The sequence below is a fragment of the Myotis myotis genome, unplaced genomic scaffold (assembly GCF_014108235.1).
Source record: "Myotis myotis isolate mMyoMyo1 unplaced genomic scaffold, mMyoMyo1.p scaffold_m19_p_10, whole genome shotgun sequence".
Lineage (NCBI taxonomy): Eukaryota > Metazoa > Chordata > Mammalia > Chiroptera > Vespertilionidae > Myotis > Myotis myotis.
In genome coordinates this window covers 62,462,147-62,478,427 of record NW_023416314.1, presented here as the reverse complement: position 1 = coordinate 62,478,427, position 16,281 = coordinate 62,462,147, and the positions used below count along the sequence as shown (strand labels likewise).

At 43.8% G+C, this 16,281-nt stretch overlaps 1 pseudogene; it reads right to left on the bottom strand.

The window, feature by feature from the left end:
• Window positions 1-13,143: 13,143 nt before the first annotated feature.
• LOC118665517 lies at window positions 13,144-13,262 on the bottom strand (annotated as a pseudogene).
• Window positions 13,263-16,281: the final 3,019 nt, after the last annotated feature.

Here is a 16,281-nt window from a genome sequence, read left to right as displayed (position 1 = left end):
CGAAGGAGGGAGAGTGGGGAGGCCGAGGGTGTGGGGCTTTGTGGACATTCCAAAGATCCACGATCATCATTCAACTCAAGGGCAGCCGAACCACATTCCTCCACACAAGCCCCTCGGCTGGAGAGGGGCTTAAAGCACAGGAGGGGAGAATACAGAAAACGAAGAGACCTGTGACTTGTTGGTCCTGTCCATCCAAAGAAAGCCCAACAGGAGGCTGAGAGGCTGGAAAAGAGGGGAGGGGGGAATGACACCAACACAGGGTTGATTAGAGAGCCTCTGCATCTGAGGAATAAGAGCTGACCAGCTATGACTGCTCTCCAACATGGTAGCGACTGGCCATGGCTCTTTCAATTAAAATGAAATAAGATCTAGAATTTAGTGGCTACTGAGTTGGACAACACAGTGGGACATTTGCATCATTGCAGAAAGCCCTGGACAGCACTGTCCTACAAGGCAGTTGTACCTACATAAAAGGGGAGTCACCCCAAAAATCTGCCTAAAGAATCCTGACTGGCTGATTTCAGGGCTTCAAGAATCATTGATGGCCAATAGAAAGTGCTACGGTGACAGCTCATGTGGGTTCAAATCCCACTTCTGTTGAGATTGTCCTTGAACAAGTTATTTAATCTCTGCCCACCACAGTTTCTTCATCTGCAAAATGGAGATAACAATGGGGCCCGACCAAGTGCGTTATTGGAATAAAGAATTGTGCTTCCAATGGTGCCTGGCGCACAGGAAAAGTACAACATACCTAAGCTATCATTTGTGAGAGGGGTAACAGGGAAGAATGATCTTGGACTGAAAGGGGAATGTTGCCCTGATGTGTCAGCTGAAGGGACATGTGGGTTTTGAATTTAAGAGAATAGATCTTCAGGCAGCCAGCTGGGGTCCTGGATCCCGGGTTTCTGGGTTTCTGGAGCTGGGGAAGGGGTGGGAGGATCCCAGGGTACTTGGTGCAGCCTCTGCTGCAGCAGCAGGAGGGGAGGCTCCGTCCTTAGTGGGACGATAATTAGCCCAGTGGGTTCTCTCGTAATTGGGATCATTTGTTCTCCTGGTTTTTTCTCTGACAAACTGATTCCATGCCAGGGGAAAGCTGTGTGACTCACACCTTGCCATGCCAATTAGCTGATAAACATCAAACGTAAACAAAGATGGCCTAATTAAAACCAGTCACTGAACCTCTGTGAGCATCTTGTCAAAATTGCACCAACATTCCGCACGCAGGTTGTGCTGGGTCTTGGGAGCTAAATGAGGGATTCTTGGAGAATCGTAGGTGCCCCCTCTGGAGGGCCGCCCCTCACCCTCCCCTAAGGTGACAGAGGAAGCAGGCAGAAGGCAGAGGAAGGATTAGCTCGGCCACTTGGCTTGGCCCCTCCAGCTATTCCAGCGGCAAAGGTCCACATGCGAAGGTTCTCTCTCCGGTGGGCATGTGACATGTCCACAACAGCCGCTTTGCACTGAGAAGCACTCTCGGGGTTATTTTTGTTTCCATGTGTGGTTTGCAGATGGATACCTGTTTTGTACTGACGAGATCTCTAATCCCAAAACTCTCAACTCACTGTCACATAGTCAAAGAACCTCTCTGTGACCCAGTTTTCCTCCTGAAAATCAGGGTGATGATTCTTGCCCAATTTACCACTCAATGTCATGCTGAGAATACAGTGAGCCTAGGAACATGAAACACTTTGCAAAGCTTAATTCCACTTTCAGCTGTGTCTGGCCCAGTGTAACGAGCACCTTTTTTGGAATTGGATGCTCTTTGGTGGAAACCTCAGCTCTGAGGGTAACCATTCTGAGCCTCAGTTTCCTCACCTAGAAAATGCATGGGGCTGGTGATAAGTGCCAGAGTGAGGATTAAAGGCAGCGAAGCGCTCACCAAGGCTTGGCATATAGTAGACGCCGAAAGATGTTAGTTTCCTTCCCTTTCACTCCTTTATACAAAAGGAGAGGAGGGCTTATGAAACCAAAAAAAAGAGGAGGAGGAGGAGGAGGAGGAGGAGGAGGAGGAGGAGGAGGAGGAGGAGGAGGAGGTGGAGGAGGAGGAAGAGGAGGGGGAGGAGGAGGAGGAGAATTCTTTCATATGACCTAGCCTTCACCTGCACATATAGCCCTCATTCCATCATTTGATTCTCTCTCCTTGTAACTTAACCAAGGTTGTGTCCCAGCTCCTTAGCATGACAAAGGCCACCAGGCTGTGAGCTCTGCACTCTTCTCCTGTCCCATCCTTCCCTGAGTCCTCCCTCCCTCCCACACACACCCCATGCTTCAGCCACACTGAACCACTAGCACTTTCTGAAATGCACTGGCAGCTTCCCACTGCTGTCATTTTTCATACGCCGTTCCCTCTACCTGGAAGTACCTTCACTTGGAGAAACTTTCTCAATTCTTAAGCCTCTGTTCAAGTCTCAGTGGAGATTTTTCTACCCATCCTCATCTCTGCCTCCTTCAACCCACCTGAGCTGGTCCTTTGCTGAAAACCCTAGATCAAGCATGTCAAACTCAAAGGCTAACACAGGCCAAATAAACGAGACATGCGGCCCGTGGCTGCGAGCTTGATATGCTTGCCCTAGATGTTCAACTACCATGTGCTGATGCAAACAAAAGTGCACGAATGAATGAATGGTTGGAATATGTGGTAGGTGCCAGTCTTTGCCCTCAAGGATGCAATCTCTGGCAGAGGGAACAGACTTGCAAACTCTTTGATGCCTTAACACATTACAAAGTGCTTAACTAAAAGAACAACTTTCCCCACCCCACCCTGGGCCTGGGATACCCTGGAGGGTAGTGACCTTGTCTTAGGCATAATTACATCCCTGTGCCCACCACAGTGCCTGCACAGAATAGGGGCTCCATACTTCTTTGAAGGAATGAATAAATAATCGAATCAATATAAGAGTGTGTCAATAAGCAAACCCTTCATTTTGTGTCAGTGACTTGTCTGCCATCTGCCCGTCTGAGCCAGTGTCCACTCTAAACTGCTTTTCTGTGCACACCCCTGAGTGGGAGCCCTGTGCAATGTGTACTCACCAAGGACTTAGCTTCCCTCTCTTTTTAAAAAATACTATAAATCCTTTTATTGTTTTGCCTGTCCCCACAAAATGTATATTGTAGAAAATTAAGAAAGACAAATTAAAAAGTTGAAGAAAATCACCTGTAGGCAGCCAGGAGCCCTTTGGTCTATGTCTCTCCAGACCGCACGCACCAGTTCCAGTCCCCACACACCAGCTCCAATCAGCCTGCCTGGGTTCGACTCCCAGCTCTGCCACAGAATGAATGTGTGAACTTTCTCAGTATATCTAAACTCTCTGTGCCTCGGTTTCTTCATCTATAAAGTACAGGCAATTGTCCTCGTACCACCCTGTCGCTTTGAGGATTAACCTGTTAATATCTGGGAAGTGTAGGTGTGTAGGGCGAGCTCAGGGCAGGGTAGCTGTTCTTGTTCACACACTTCGGCAACGACTTTCTGGGTCCATCCAGTCACCCAAAGCCACCCACAAGCAAGAGGGGTGCCATGGCGAGCCGGTGACTCTGAGTTGAGTCACCCCAGGTTGCAGCTCTGAATATTATGACTGTTTCCCCCAAAGCCGGTTTCTGCATCAGGACTTGAGCAGACCTGCGGCCGAAATGCGGTTCCAGCTTAGGAGGATGCTGTTTTCACCGAACTCTCTTCATGTAAACAAAAGGATTAAAGCTGCTCCAGGCCCGGGGAATACCCCTGCCAGGCCTCACTGCCGGATAAATAGAGACTAATTCACAATGGGCATTCTTTAAACTGTGTCATGCCGATGAGGAAATGCCCGCTCCCTGACTGCATGCAGGCCCTTGCCTCACCTTCCTTCCTGCCAGCAGAGCCCTCTATCACCTCCAGGCAGGCCCTTAAAAGGGGGCTTTGTCACCAGCCTGGTCCTCCAGAGCCTGGGATCTGCTTTCGGGACAGCATGGGGCTCTCCCAGTACCAGGAACCTGAGGTTGGTTTTGGCAATGGTCCTGTTTCCAGAACAATCGTCATGGAAGCAGGTGGCATCATGGAAGGATTCTATACTGGGGAGCCAGCAGGTGCAGGTTCGAGTCCACACTCCCACACTTGCTAGTTGGGCAGCTCAAGCCTCCGTTTCCTTATTAGGGAAAGTGATGCATACAGCCCCTGACCGCGTTGCTGGGAGTTGACCTGCAGCACACACTGTGGCCCCTCGGAGGGCTAGCGGGCTTGAGGTAGCTGGGCACTCAGAGAGCAAGCTGACCCCCTGCCGCCTGCTTGCCCCTTGGACAGCGCTCCTGGGAGGGCAATTGGGAAGATCCTAGGCTGTGCTGACTACAAGAAGGTCCCTTCCCTGTCCCCAGGAGCAGGGCAGTCCCACAGAATGAGAGCAAGAAGGATTCTGTCAGTGACATTTCAGGTGGTGAAATAAGCCTTCTGGGTAAGTGGAGAAGGAGCCTAGAAGGGCTGCGCAATACTTCTGCCCAAATCACCCCCCTCCCACACCAGCCTCATTGTGTGACTTTAGGCTTGGTCCCTATTCAAATGCAATCACCAGGAGGCGCCTTTGCATTGTGGCCCAGCGCTGTGATAAGATTGACAAGCAGCGACTTCCTGAGAGCCAGAGCTGATGGGGAAGGAAAGGGAGAAAGGGGCTTGAGGGTCAGGAGGTAATCCAGAGTGAGGATGCATGGTCTGAAAGGGCCAATTTTGGCCAGAGTTGACTCTGCCCACAGGCAAGGGGCCCCTGCTCATGGGCCCTCTCTGCCCTCTCAGCCACACACTGAGGACAGGCTCTGGGGAGAGGGCAGGAGACCAACCACATCCTCTGGGCAAGGCAGCTAAGCATGAACCAGCTGCCTGCTCTGAATTCTGCTCTGCCTCTCAGCGACTTTGATGGAGCCTCTCAACTTCTCTGAGTCTCCGTTTCCCCATCTATAAAATGAAGACAGGAATTCCTACCCCATAGAATTGTCAGGGTGGCACCGGGCAATAGCACTGGGCAAATAGTACCTGGATATTTTTCAACAGAAATGTGATCAGCTCAGCCCTCAAGGAAATGGCTCCAAGTCTATTAAAAGCCAGCAATATGGTAGGTATCCTGGGTTGTATCCTGGAATGGAAAAAGCACATTAGTGGAAAAACTGTAGTTTAGTTCATAGTATTACCAATTGTTAACATAAAAACATTCAAACCTGTAGAGATTTTTTGTGAGTTTATTTGAGCCAAAATGTCTACAGTTGTGGGGAAGCAGAACCTCAAAGAATTGAGATAATGCTCCGGAGAATGGTGGGTTACATCTGAATTTATACATTGCAATGAAAGGAAGGGACGTAGGTGGGTTACATGAAATCCATTGGTGATAGACTAGAGAGGTGGGAGAAAGCAAAGCGGGGAAACCCCTGGGATTGGATAAAAAGTAAAATGATAGACACATATTTAGGTGGGTGCAGGAACAGTTAACATGATAACAATGGAGGAATTTGTGATATCTGTCCTGGCGCCCAGGCATATTAGGTTGTGTCCCAAGGGGTCCAGAAAAAGGGAAATTACAAGTTACCCAGACATTTCAAGGATATGTTATTATAGATGCAGAAAAACAGGCTCAATTAAGGTAAAGGTTTACCTTGTCAGTGAATATGTTGGCCTAGGATGTAACTACCCACCATAACTGCTTTCACTTAAAGTTTAATTTCAGACCATCCTTTGTGGTTACTTTAGGTCTCTGAGTTTGCAAGACTGCCATGCAGGCCTTCCCTGAGCTTGTCAGGTTAGCATGTGGCCCCTTTTGTCCACACAATGGTAACTTGTCAGTTTTGATCAATGTGGCATGATTATATAAGATGTTAACATTAGGGGAAGCTGGGTTAAGGGCATACAGGAGCTCTCTATGCTATCTTTGCCGCTCTGTCAATCTAGAATTATTTTAAAATTAAAAGTTAAAAAAAGTAGCAGGAAGTCTTGGCCCTTCTGGAAGGAACGCAAATAACATCTCACTGACACATTTTGAGAGCAATGACCCCTCTTCCTGTTCTTCCACACACACTTCTCCAGATGGTAAATAATGCAATGTGGGAGTAATGACCATTTCAGCGCTTACGATGTGTCAGGCTCCAGACGAGAGGTAACTCAGAGTGAGTTGCTTCATATACATCATCTCCTTTAATCCTGAGGACAGCTTTGAAAGCTGGTATTTCTATTCTCACAAACAGAGCATGAAGTCTGTCTAGGACGTGGCAGGCGTCTCTAACCATTTCTATTTGGTTCCAAAGTCCATGCTCTTTCCACTGGAGGAAGGAAAAAATGAGGATAACCGAAAGCCCCATACTTTTCTCTTTGACAGACAGGCAGATTTAAGAACCTGTGTCTAAGGAGGACCAATCTGGTGGGTTAGAGACTTATTGTCAGAGGATGGAAGATGCATAAACACCAAGGAGCATCTAAAAACTGAATTAATGAAAGGACTGATACTCACCAGTGTTGCTGATTATGACAAAAACAATGACAACAATTTTAGAAGATAGCCTAAATGTCAAACAATTGGGAATTTTTCTAGAGTTGGTTCTGGCATACCCATGCAACAGAGTAGGCAGCCATTCAAAGTACTTTTGCATAAGTTTTTTTGAGGGGACATGCATCAGTTAGAATACTTTTGGCTCTCGAATAGCTGCAGCAATCCTGAAAAAGACCAAAGTAGGTGGGATCTCAATACCAGATATCAAGATGTATTACAAAGCCACTGTTCTCAAAACTGCCTGGTACTGGCACAAGAATAGGCATATAGATCAATGGAATAGAATAGAGAGCCCAGAAATCGGCCCGAACCAATATGCTCAATTAATATTTGACAAAGGAGGCAAGAACATACAATGGAGCCAAGATAGTCTCTTCAATAAATGGTGCTGGGAAAATTGGACAGATATATGCAAGAAAATGAAACTAGACCACCAACTTACACCATACACAAAAATAAACTCAAAATGGATAAAGGACTTAAATGTACGACAGGAAACCATAAAAATTCTAGAAGAATCCAAAGGCAACAAAATCTCAGACATATGCCGAAGCAATTTCTTCACTGATACAGCTCCTAGGGCACTTGAAACGAAAGAGAAAATGAACAAATGGGACTACATCAAAATAAAAAGCTTCTGCACAGCAAAAGAAACCATGAACAAAACAACGAGAAAACCCACTGTGTGGGAAAACATATTTGCCAATGTCATATCTGATAAGGGCCTAATCTCCAAAATTTATAGGGAACTCATACAACTTAACAAAAGGAAGATAAACAATCCAATCAAAAAATGGGCAAAGGACCTAAATAGACACCTTTCAAAAGAGGACATTCAGAAAGCCAAGAGACATATGAAAACATGCTCAAAGTCACTAATCATCCGAGAGAGGCAAATCAAAACAACAATGAGGTACCATCTCACACCTGTCAGACTGGCTATCATCAACAAATCAACAAACGACAAGTGCTGGAGAGGATGTGGAGAAAAAGGAACACTTGTGCACTGCTGGTGGGAATGCAGACTGGTGCAGCCACTATGGAAGACAGTATGGAGTTTCCTTAAAAAACTGAAAATGGAACTCCCATTTGACCCTGTGATCCCACTTCTAGGAATATATCCCAAGAAACCAGAAACACCAATCAGAAAGGATATATGCACCCCTATGTTCATAGCAGCACAATTCACCATAGCTAAGATCTGGAAACAGCCTAAGTGCCCATCAGTAGATGAATGGATTAGAAAACTGTGGTACATCTACACGATGGAATACTATGCTGCTCTAAAAAGGAAGGAACTCTTACCATTTGCAACATCATGGATGGAACTGGAGAGCATTATGCTAAGTGAAATAAGCCAGTCAATGAAGGAAAAATACCACATGATCTCACTCATTCATGGATAATAGAGACCATTATAAACTTTTGAACAATAATAGATACAGAGGCAGAGCTGCCTCGAACAGATTGTCAAACTGCAGCAGGAAGGCCGGGGAGGGTTGCGGGGCAGGAGGTAGGGGGGTAAGAGATCAACTAAAGGACTTGTATGCATGCATAGAAGCATAACCAGTGGACATAAGACATTGGGGGATAGGGGAGGCTAGGGGACTGTCTAGGGCGGGGGGATAAAATGGACACATATGTAATACCCTTTGTAATACTTTAAGCAATAAAAAAAAAAAAAGAATACTTTTGGCTATGAGTCACAGAAAGACACAATTCAACTCATTTCAATTAAACAGTAATTTGTTTTCTAATGAAAAAAACACACACACCAAAAACTATGTGAAGCTGCAGTAGTTTAGACATCGTGTGTAGAAATGACAACATATGGTAGAAGTAGAGAGGGTGCAGAATTATCTCTTTGTTTCATCACGGAAATCTATGCCCCCAAACCTGCCCTCAGCCTTGCCCTCACTTTAACCAGAATTATGTCACATTCCATCACTATTCCAGTCACTGACCAGGGGAATGGACTGCTATTTTAACTAAGCCAAATCATCTTTTACCCTGGGGACTAGAGATGGAGTCTGCCTTCCCAAAAATGAATTGCCATTCACAGAGGGTTGGATTCCTGAATTAAAATGGGAATCCTGCTAAGAAATGAAGGGACAATAGATACTGAGTAAGAAACCAACAGTTTCTATTGCAACATAGAAAAATTAACATGTTATTGAGTGGAAAAAAGAGAATACCAGAAGAGCTCAATAGCATGATCCTATTTACATAAAATCATTCACATATTTATCTGTGTAAACACGTAGAGAAATATCCAAAAGGATATTCTTCAACAGTTAGTGGTTATCTCTAGGTAGTAAGTTTTCAAGGCTATTTTACATTACTTGTACTATTCTGAATTCTTTGTGTTTAGCTGTCTTGAATTATATGCTGTGAGTGTGTGCTATTCCTTGAAAGGCAATAAGTATTTTCTCAGGGGGATTTCTACTTTGCTTTAAGTAAGCAAGTTCTTTGTGTGGAAAAGGTTAGAAACTGATGTCCCAGGCTTTGGAGACTTTTGTGAGGAGTTAAAAATTTTAAATTTTTTTGTTTATTTCCATGTCAGATTGAAAATATGTCCATACATTTTTTTTACACTCCTTCTACTGAAATGGGTAGCCTATGTCACTTCTACTTAAACCTGGGCAGACTTGAGACTGTTTCAAATAATAGAGTGTATCAGAAGTGACAGTGTCTGAGTGTAGGTCGTCAGATTCCATGCAGCTAACATCTCCTTGATTAATAAATCTGGTATTTCTATCTAATAATAGTATTCTAAGATTGTGTATGATCTACCTTCCTCCCCAGAATGGGAAGCCCTTGAGGAAAGGGACTCTTTCTTGATCAACCCTGTATCTCAACACCAAGAACGCTTGGTGTTTGTTGACTGACACCTGCCTACTTGAAGAAGCTTCTCCCATCTGTCCTCACCTTCTCCAACCTCTCCATCCATGGAGCTCCTGAAGTACGGATTTGGCACAAACCCCACACTTCTGGAATAGCATGTTCTTTTCATGTCATGCCTCCCAGGGACACTGTAGATGTCTTAGATGTCTCTTTGACTCCTTCTCCCACCCCCATTCCCTCTCCACACAGTAGCTAACACAGGGGCCTTGTACAAACACAGATGCTCAAAAAACATCTTCCATTTAACTGGCTGGTGGTACTTTTTTCCTCTCTCCACCCCTATCTCACTCCCTTGGTCGGAACGTTTACCCCCAGTTGCTCTCCTGTGCTTCATGTCACGATTAACTCCGGCTTGTTGCTTGGATGTGATACAAACTTTGTTCTCCAAGGCCTTTCTGGAAAGGACATCAGTGAGGGCTCACTTAGGAGGTAAGTTCCCTGGTTTTACATCCAATGTAGACACAGGCAACTATAGAATTATCAAGCATTATTACCATTAGTAATTATCCGGACTCCTCAGTCAACACTGTGAACCAAAGAAATGTGCATTTAAATTTTGCCCTCTTGCCCCTTAAAATATTTATTTTTTAATCATCACTCCAAATAGTTTAAATATGTCTTGTTACCTAATGAGTGCATGTATGTGGAATTTACAGGCCATCCAGAATAAAGCTTCGTAACTCTCTAAATGTCTGCTTCTCACTGAGTGTCCCATCAAATATTTCCAACTATTCATTTCCAAGATGCTGTTTCTAGATTGCTAAACACCAGCAGCAACAGCAGCAGAAGATGCTGTTTCAGTCAATGAGAAAGAAAGTTGGCTATCAACCTACTACTGGCCACAAAAAAAATGAAAAGGAAAATAATTACAACAAAATATGAAAGCCACATTTCCTTTTATTTCCTTCCATCACCCCAAGACTTGCACAGCACCCCTAGCCCTGAAGTGCTCCTCTCAGAACCAATCCCATCTCCAATTTACACCCTTCTACTTGGCTGGGTCTCTGAGACTGTCTATTGATGTGCTACCAACCCAGCCACTCAATATGATTCTGTCAGCCCACTGAGTGCTTAGTCAGCACAGCGAGCAAAAGGTTCAGCTATGCTCTTTGAAATTAACCAGATTTTTTTTTTTTTCTGAAGATATTGAATCAATAGGGTATATGTAGGCATAGCATGACCTGACTGAAAGCTGCCCCTGAGTTCTGTCTGGCAGGACTGAAGGCTACTTTTTCTCAGCTTCCTTTTGGTTTCTTTGTGCACTTACCACTCAGCCTATCTCTTCAAATTCAATGTTACTGTCCCCAACACCTTTCCCATTCCTACCTTGGAACCTACAGAACCAGAGACTTCCCATTGAGACATATCCATTCATCCACCCATTCATCTATTTCCTGAGTATTCACCACATCAGAGGCATTGTCAACCCAAAGTTTATTGAGATCTAGAACTTGTACTGGGTTGCAGTATTAGCAAAGGTTTTTAGTTGCAGTCAAAGCACAAAGGGATTTACTAGAGAGTATTCGGCAGATCAGACCATCAGAGAATTTCCAGGAGGATCAGGCCTGGATGCTATACATCCAGAAAACAATATCTTATCACCCATACCACAGGACTGTTCTAGGTATCTTCACTTCTGCACCTTCCATAACTGGCACCTATGATGCCAGAGACTACACATTAGCCATGCTGCAATCCCAGAAGAACCAAATGCATCTACCACATGCTTGCCAGGGTGATCTTCCCATCTGGGGCCTCTGTCTTTGTTGCTCACTTCTGTCTTCATCTGTCAGGTGGGTAAAGCCAATTGATGGACCTCAGTCACAAACTTAAGCTTACCACAAGAGTTTCTGGGCATGTAGTTTTCTCTCTATATTCTCTAGAGTAAGGAAAAGAATAAAGTGGGTAGGGGAATTGAGGATTTAGAGGGAAGCTCAGAGGAGACTTTATGGCTAACTAAATGTGGAACCTTGAAGGTAAGTAGGCATTTACCCAAAAGGTAAGAAAAAAACATCTAGGCAGAGGGGAAAGCTTGAGCATGCAAGGGGCATGCAAGGGAAGGCATTTTTGGGGAAAGATGAGAATTTAGTGTGGCTACAGCAATAGTGAATATGTTGAGAACTGGGAGAATGGGAGGTGGACAAAACAGGTGAGCAAAGGCAGTAGGTAGTGGCTAAACAGGGAAGGGTCTCTTATGCTCCTAGAAACTTGACCTTTCCCTGACCAAGTCCAGATTCAGGTGATTTCTACAGATTTACCAAAATCTTCAAATTGTCAATCAGGTGTTTCTGCACCAAACATTGACCCTTACTTCAATCTTTGCCTTGTGAAGTAGCACTCTAATAGCATTGCCCCTAATGAATTGGAAACAAACTACTTTCAAATGTTCTCAGTAAGTGGTGGTCACCAACAGGGTTTATTAGTTCATAAACAAGGTGTTTGCTTCATATTTTTAAAATATTTCCATTGTCCCAATATTCTAAAGTGAGATAAAGTATGAATAAGATGATTTTTCTGTTCAACCACTTCTACCTTGTGCCAGTGTCATAGTGCTTCCCTAACAGGGCCATGTTGTTTCACTGGAAAGGGGGGCTCAGCAGTTCCATCAAGGCAAGGTACTCATTACTACCTTTAAAAATTTTTTAATTGATTTCTGAGAGGGAGAGAGATATAGAAATATCAATGATGAGAGAGAATCATTGATCAGCTGCCTCCTGCGCTCCTCCTACCCAGGATTGGGCCCACAATGAGGGAATGTGCCCTGACCAGGAATCAACCGTGACCTTCTGGTTTATAGGTTGAGGCTCAACCACTGAGACACACCAGCTGGGCTCATTACTTCTTTAAAAGACACTTGTTAGGGTGTCATCTCCATCCATAGTCCTTCTCTGGGGATCATATGACCTCTTCTACATAATCTGCCCTCTGGCCAAAACTGATTGGACCAGTTTATGGGCACCTGAACAAATTGGATTCTGTCCCTTAGAAATTTAGAAATTCATTCATTCTTCCATTTGACAAATATTTATTGAGCCTTAACTTTGAACTAGGCATTATTCTAGGTCTAGGAGCTGGATGTACAGTGAATACATTTTCACCATGATAGCCCACTGCAACATTCTAGGTTCAGATAGACCAGGGGTGGGCAAACTTTTTGACTCGAGGGCCACAATGGGTTCTTAAACTGGACCGGAGGGCCGGAACAAAAGCATGGATGGAGTGTTTGTGTGAACTAATATAAATTCAAAGTAAACATCATTACATAAAAGGGTACGGTCTTTTTTTTTTTTTTTTTTTTTTTTTTTTAGTTTTATTCATTTCAAACGGGCCGGATGCAGCCTGCGGGCCGTAGTTTGACCACGGCTGAGATAGACACTCTGCTTCCTCATGCATCCTCTCCTGGTTTCAGCCTGCTTAGTGGGTGTATATTCCTTGTAACAAGAAAATCCTTTCTAAGACAATGTCACATTGTTATTCCTGATGAGGAAATGCCTTATTCTCTTTCTTGAGACTTTCAAAGCCATTTCCGCATGTTAAAGAGCCTGAGAAATCTCTCCAAAGTTTTCAGTAGGTAAATTTTCATTGATTGGAAGTGTATTTGATCTCCAGAAAATCTTTATTTTTGAAATTGAAAAGGAATTAGCCAATATTTGAAATTACAAAATACATCAAGTCACATTTAAAGCTTTCCACTGAATCATAACAATAAATAAAAATTTCTGCCTTTCATTTATTTATTTATTGTTTAAGCCTACAGCACCCAGTATTCCCAGGCGGTCTCCCATCCAAATACTAATCAGGCCCAACCCTGCTTAGCTTCCTAGATCAGACAAGATTGGTCATATGCAGGGTAGTATGGCTGTAGACTCATTTCTTTATAGTAATCATATGACAGTCTCTCCCCATCCCTTACACACACACAGCCTCCAATAAACATCTTGTGTGAGGAAGCAAAATAGAAAAGTTGAGTGGTTGGAAGTATAAGGTTTGCAAGTTTTGCAAGACAAATCTGAGTTTAAATACCTGCTCCTCTGGTGATCTTGAAAAATTCCAAATTCATAAAAAAGAGACAATAACTACGTGGCAGGATTATTGTAAGAATTAATTGTGTATAAAAACCCTAGCACATAAAATGTGCAGGGTAAGTGGTGGTCACTAAACAGGTAGTCACTGTTTATGATTGGGATCTTATTTCATGAGCCACAATGAGTATGTATATTAATAAGGACATGTATACATAATGCACTGATATATAGTACATAATACACACATACATCTATGTAGGCCAATTGCACTATTATTCTCACCTAAGGAAACAAAACTGGAGTGGTACAGTAGGCCAAGAGATGATTCAGATCCTTGTTTATTAACTAACTAGAGGCCTGGTGCATGAAATTCATGGATGGGTAGGGTCCCTAGGCCTGGCCAGCGATCAGGGTCTATCGGGGCCTTCCTTCCCCGGCTGCTGGCCAGGGCCTTCCTTCATTCTGCGCCACCCCCTGGTGGTCAGCACACGTCATATAGCAAGCGGTCGAACTCCTGGTGGAGGGTCCAATTTGCATATTAGGCTTTTATTTTATAGGATTGCAGTTCTCAACAATAAATTGTACTCTAATCCAGCAGTGTAACCAGAAGTGTGAAGTTCTGCCTGCTCAGGATCCAATGTCACCCCCAACAAACACTCCTCATCCTGAATGTGTTGAAGCTCCTAAAGGCTTTGCTGAAAACTGAAGGGCTGAGGAGGGAAATGGGTAGTGACTCCAGTTTTCCAGTACCTGAATGCTGAGTGGTTTCAAAGCAGAGGTGCAGAACCCTTCTGTATGCCAAGGCCTCCAAAAATGACTGTATTTAAGAAGAAAACAATGATACTGCATGTGATCACAACAGGGGCCACACATTGGGTCAGCACTCACCGCGCTATATGGACTGTCATGGGTCAGTTCATTGGCCAAATGTGCTGACCCTTGTGTTTGACTCCCAGATTTACAGTTACAAAGCCCAATCACAGACATTATTCATTTACTCTTCCCAATAACTTCATGAGATGGACAGGCATTAGCAGTTCCACTTTATACATTTGGAAAATGAGATTAGAAACTTAAGACTCAGAGAGTGAAACAGAACTTATCAAAGCAGAGCTGGGCTGGAACTCAGGTATCCAGATTCCTAATGACCCCACTAGTAAGGAGGAAGGGGTTAGGATGGAGGAGGGTGACACAAAACAAAGGCCAAAGGTCACCTGAAAATCCAAGCCTGGAAATGTCTGAAGGAAGAAAGGCAGGAGATGTGAAATGAAGGAAGTAAAAATTCCAAATCAACCTCCAGTTTGTCCCAAATTTAAAAACTAGGATGGCCCAGCCAGCGTGGCTCAGTGGTTGAGCACGACTTATGAACCATGAGGTCACGGTTCAATTCCTGTGTGGCGCATGCAGGAGGCAGTCAATCAATGATTCTCTCTCCTCACTGATGTTTCTATCTCTCTCTCCCTCTCCCTTCCTCTCTGAAATCAATAAAAATATATTTAAAAATGAAAATAAAAACTGGGATGATCAGATGCCAAGGAGTCAGTGATTTGATCCATGCACAAGCACTCCCATTGATTCCTTCCCTGGGCTGCTAGCACATGCATCAGTAAAAAAAGTGCCTGACCTCATTCAATAGTTCTTTCTCTAAACCACATCCTTTCACCTGGGCAAGTATCTGAGCAGGTGAGAGGTTTCCCTGCATGACAAGGACAATTAACTGCCCTCTGTTTCCCCCTGAACTATTTCCCCAAGGAAGTTGAAAACCAGATTGCATAGGTGAATCAGGAAATGAGAACTACGTGAGTATATTGATTTAAAATATTTCTAATGACATAAGTGATAGTTTATAGAACAAATGTACCCACGTGTGTGCATTACTGAGCTCCCTTTTCATACTGCTACTCCTTCCTCTTCCAGGAGGGTGTCAATTTCCAAGCAGACTGCATTTCCTGTTCTTCAACTTTTACAGCATTACTTGAAGGTTTCATATAGTGCAGGTGACATTGCAGTTACCAGTCTGCGTAATGACGGGGCCATCAGCACTGCATATGGAAATGGATGGGCTCGTATAAACAACCCAGATGCAGAGAGACTCAGTGTGAAATGACCCATGTTAAATTTCAAAATGCTATACCTTAAAGTAGTGGTTCTCAAACATGGCTGCACATCACAGCTACCAGAGGTGTTTAAAACAAAACTGGTGACTGGGCCCCAATGCAGATGATGCCATTGTTATTTCTGTGGGTGGGACCTTGGCATTAAATGATCTATGTGTAGCCAAGACTGAGAACCAATGTTTTAAATAAATGACACAATGAAAAAGAAAGAACCTCACTCCACATCCTTTGTAGATAGTGCAAATATATTCATGCTTATATTATAGTGCAAGGCTATGGCAAAGGTGTGGGTGTTAAAAATACTATTGGTAGGCCTTAGCCCAGTGATGGCGAACCTTTTGAGCTCGGTGTGTCAGCATTTTGAAAAACCCTAACTTAACCCTGGTGCAGTGTCACATATAGAAATTTTTTGATATTTGCAACCATAGTAAAACAAAGATGTATATATTGATATTTATTTTATATACTTAAATGCCATTTAACAAAGAAAAATCAACCAAAAAAATGAGTTCGCGTGTCATAGGTTCGCCATCACTGCCCTAGCCAGTTTGGCTCAGTTTATAGAGAGTGGGCCTATGGACTGAAGGGTCCTGTGTTTGATTCCTATCAAGGGCCAGGCTCAATCCCCAGTGGAGGGCATGCAGGAGGCAGCCAATTAATAATTCTCTAATCATTGATGTTTCTATTTCTCTCTCCTTCCCTTTCTGAAATCAATAAAAAAATATTTTAAAAAATACTATTGGT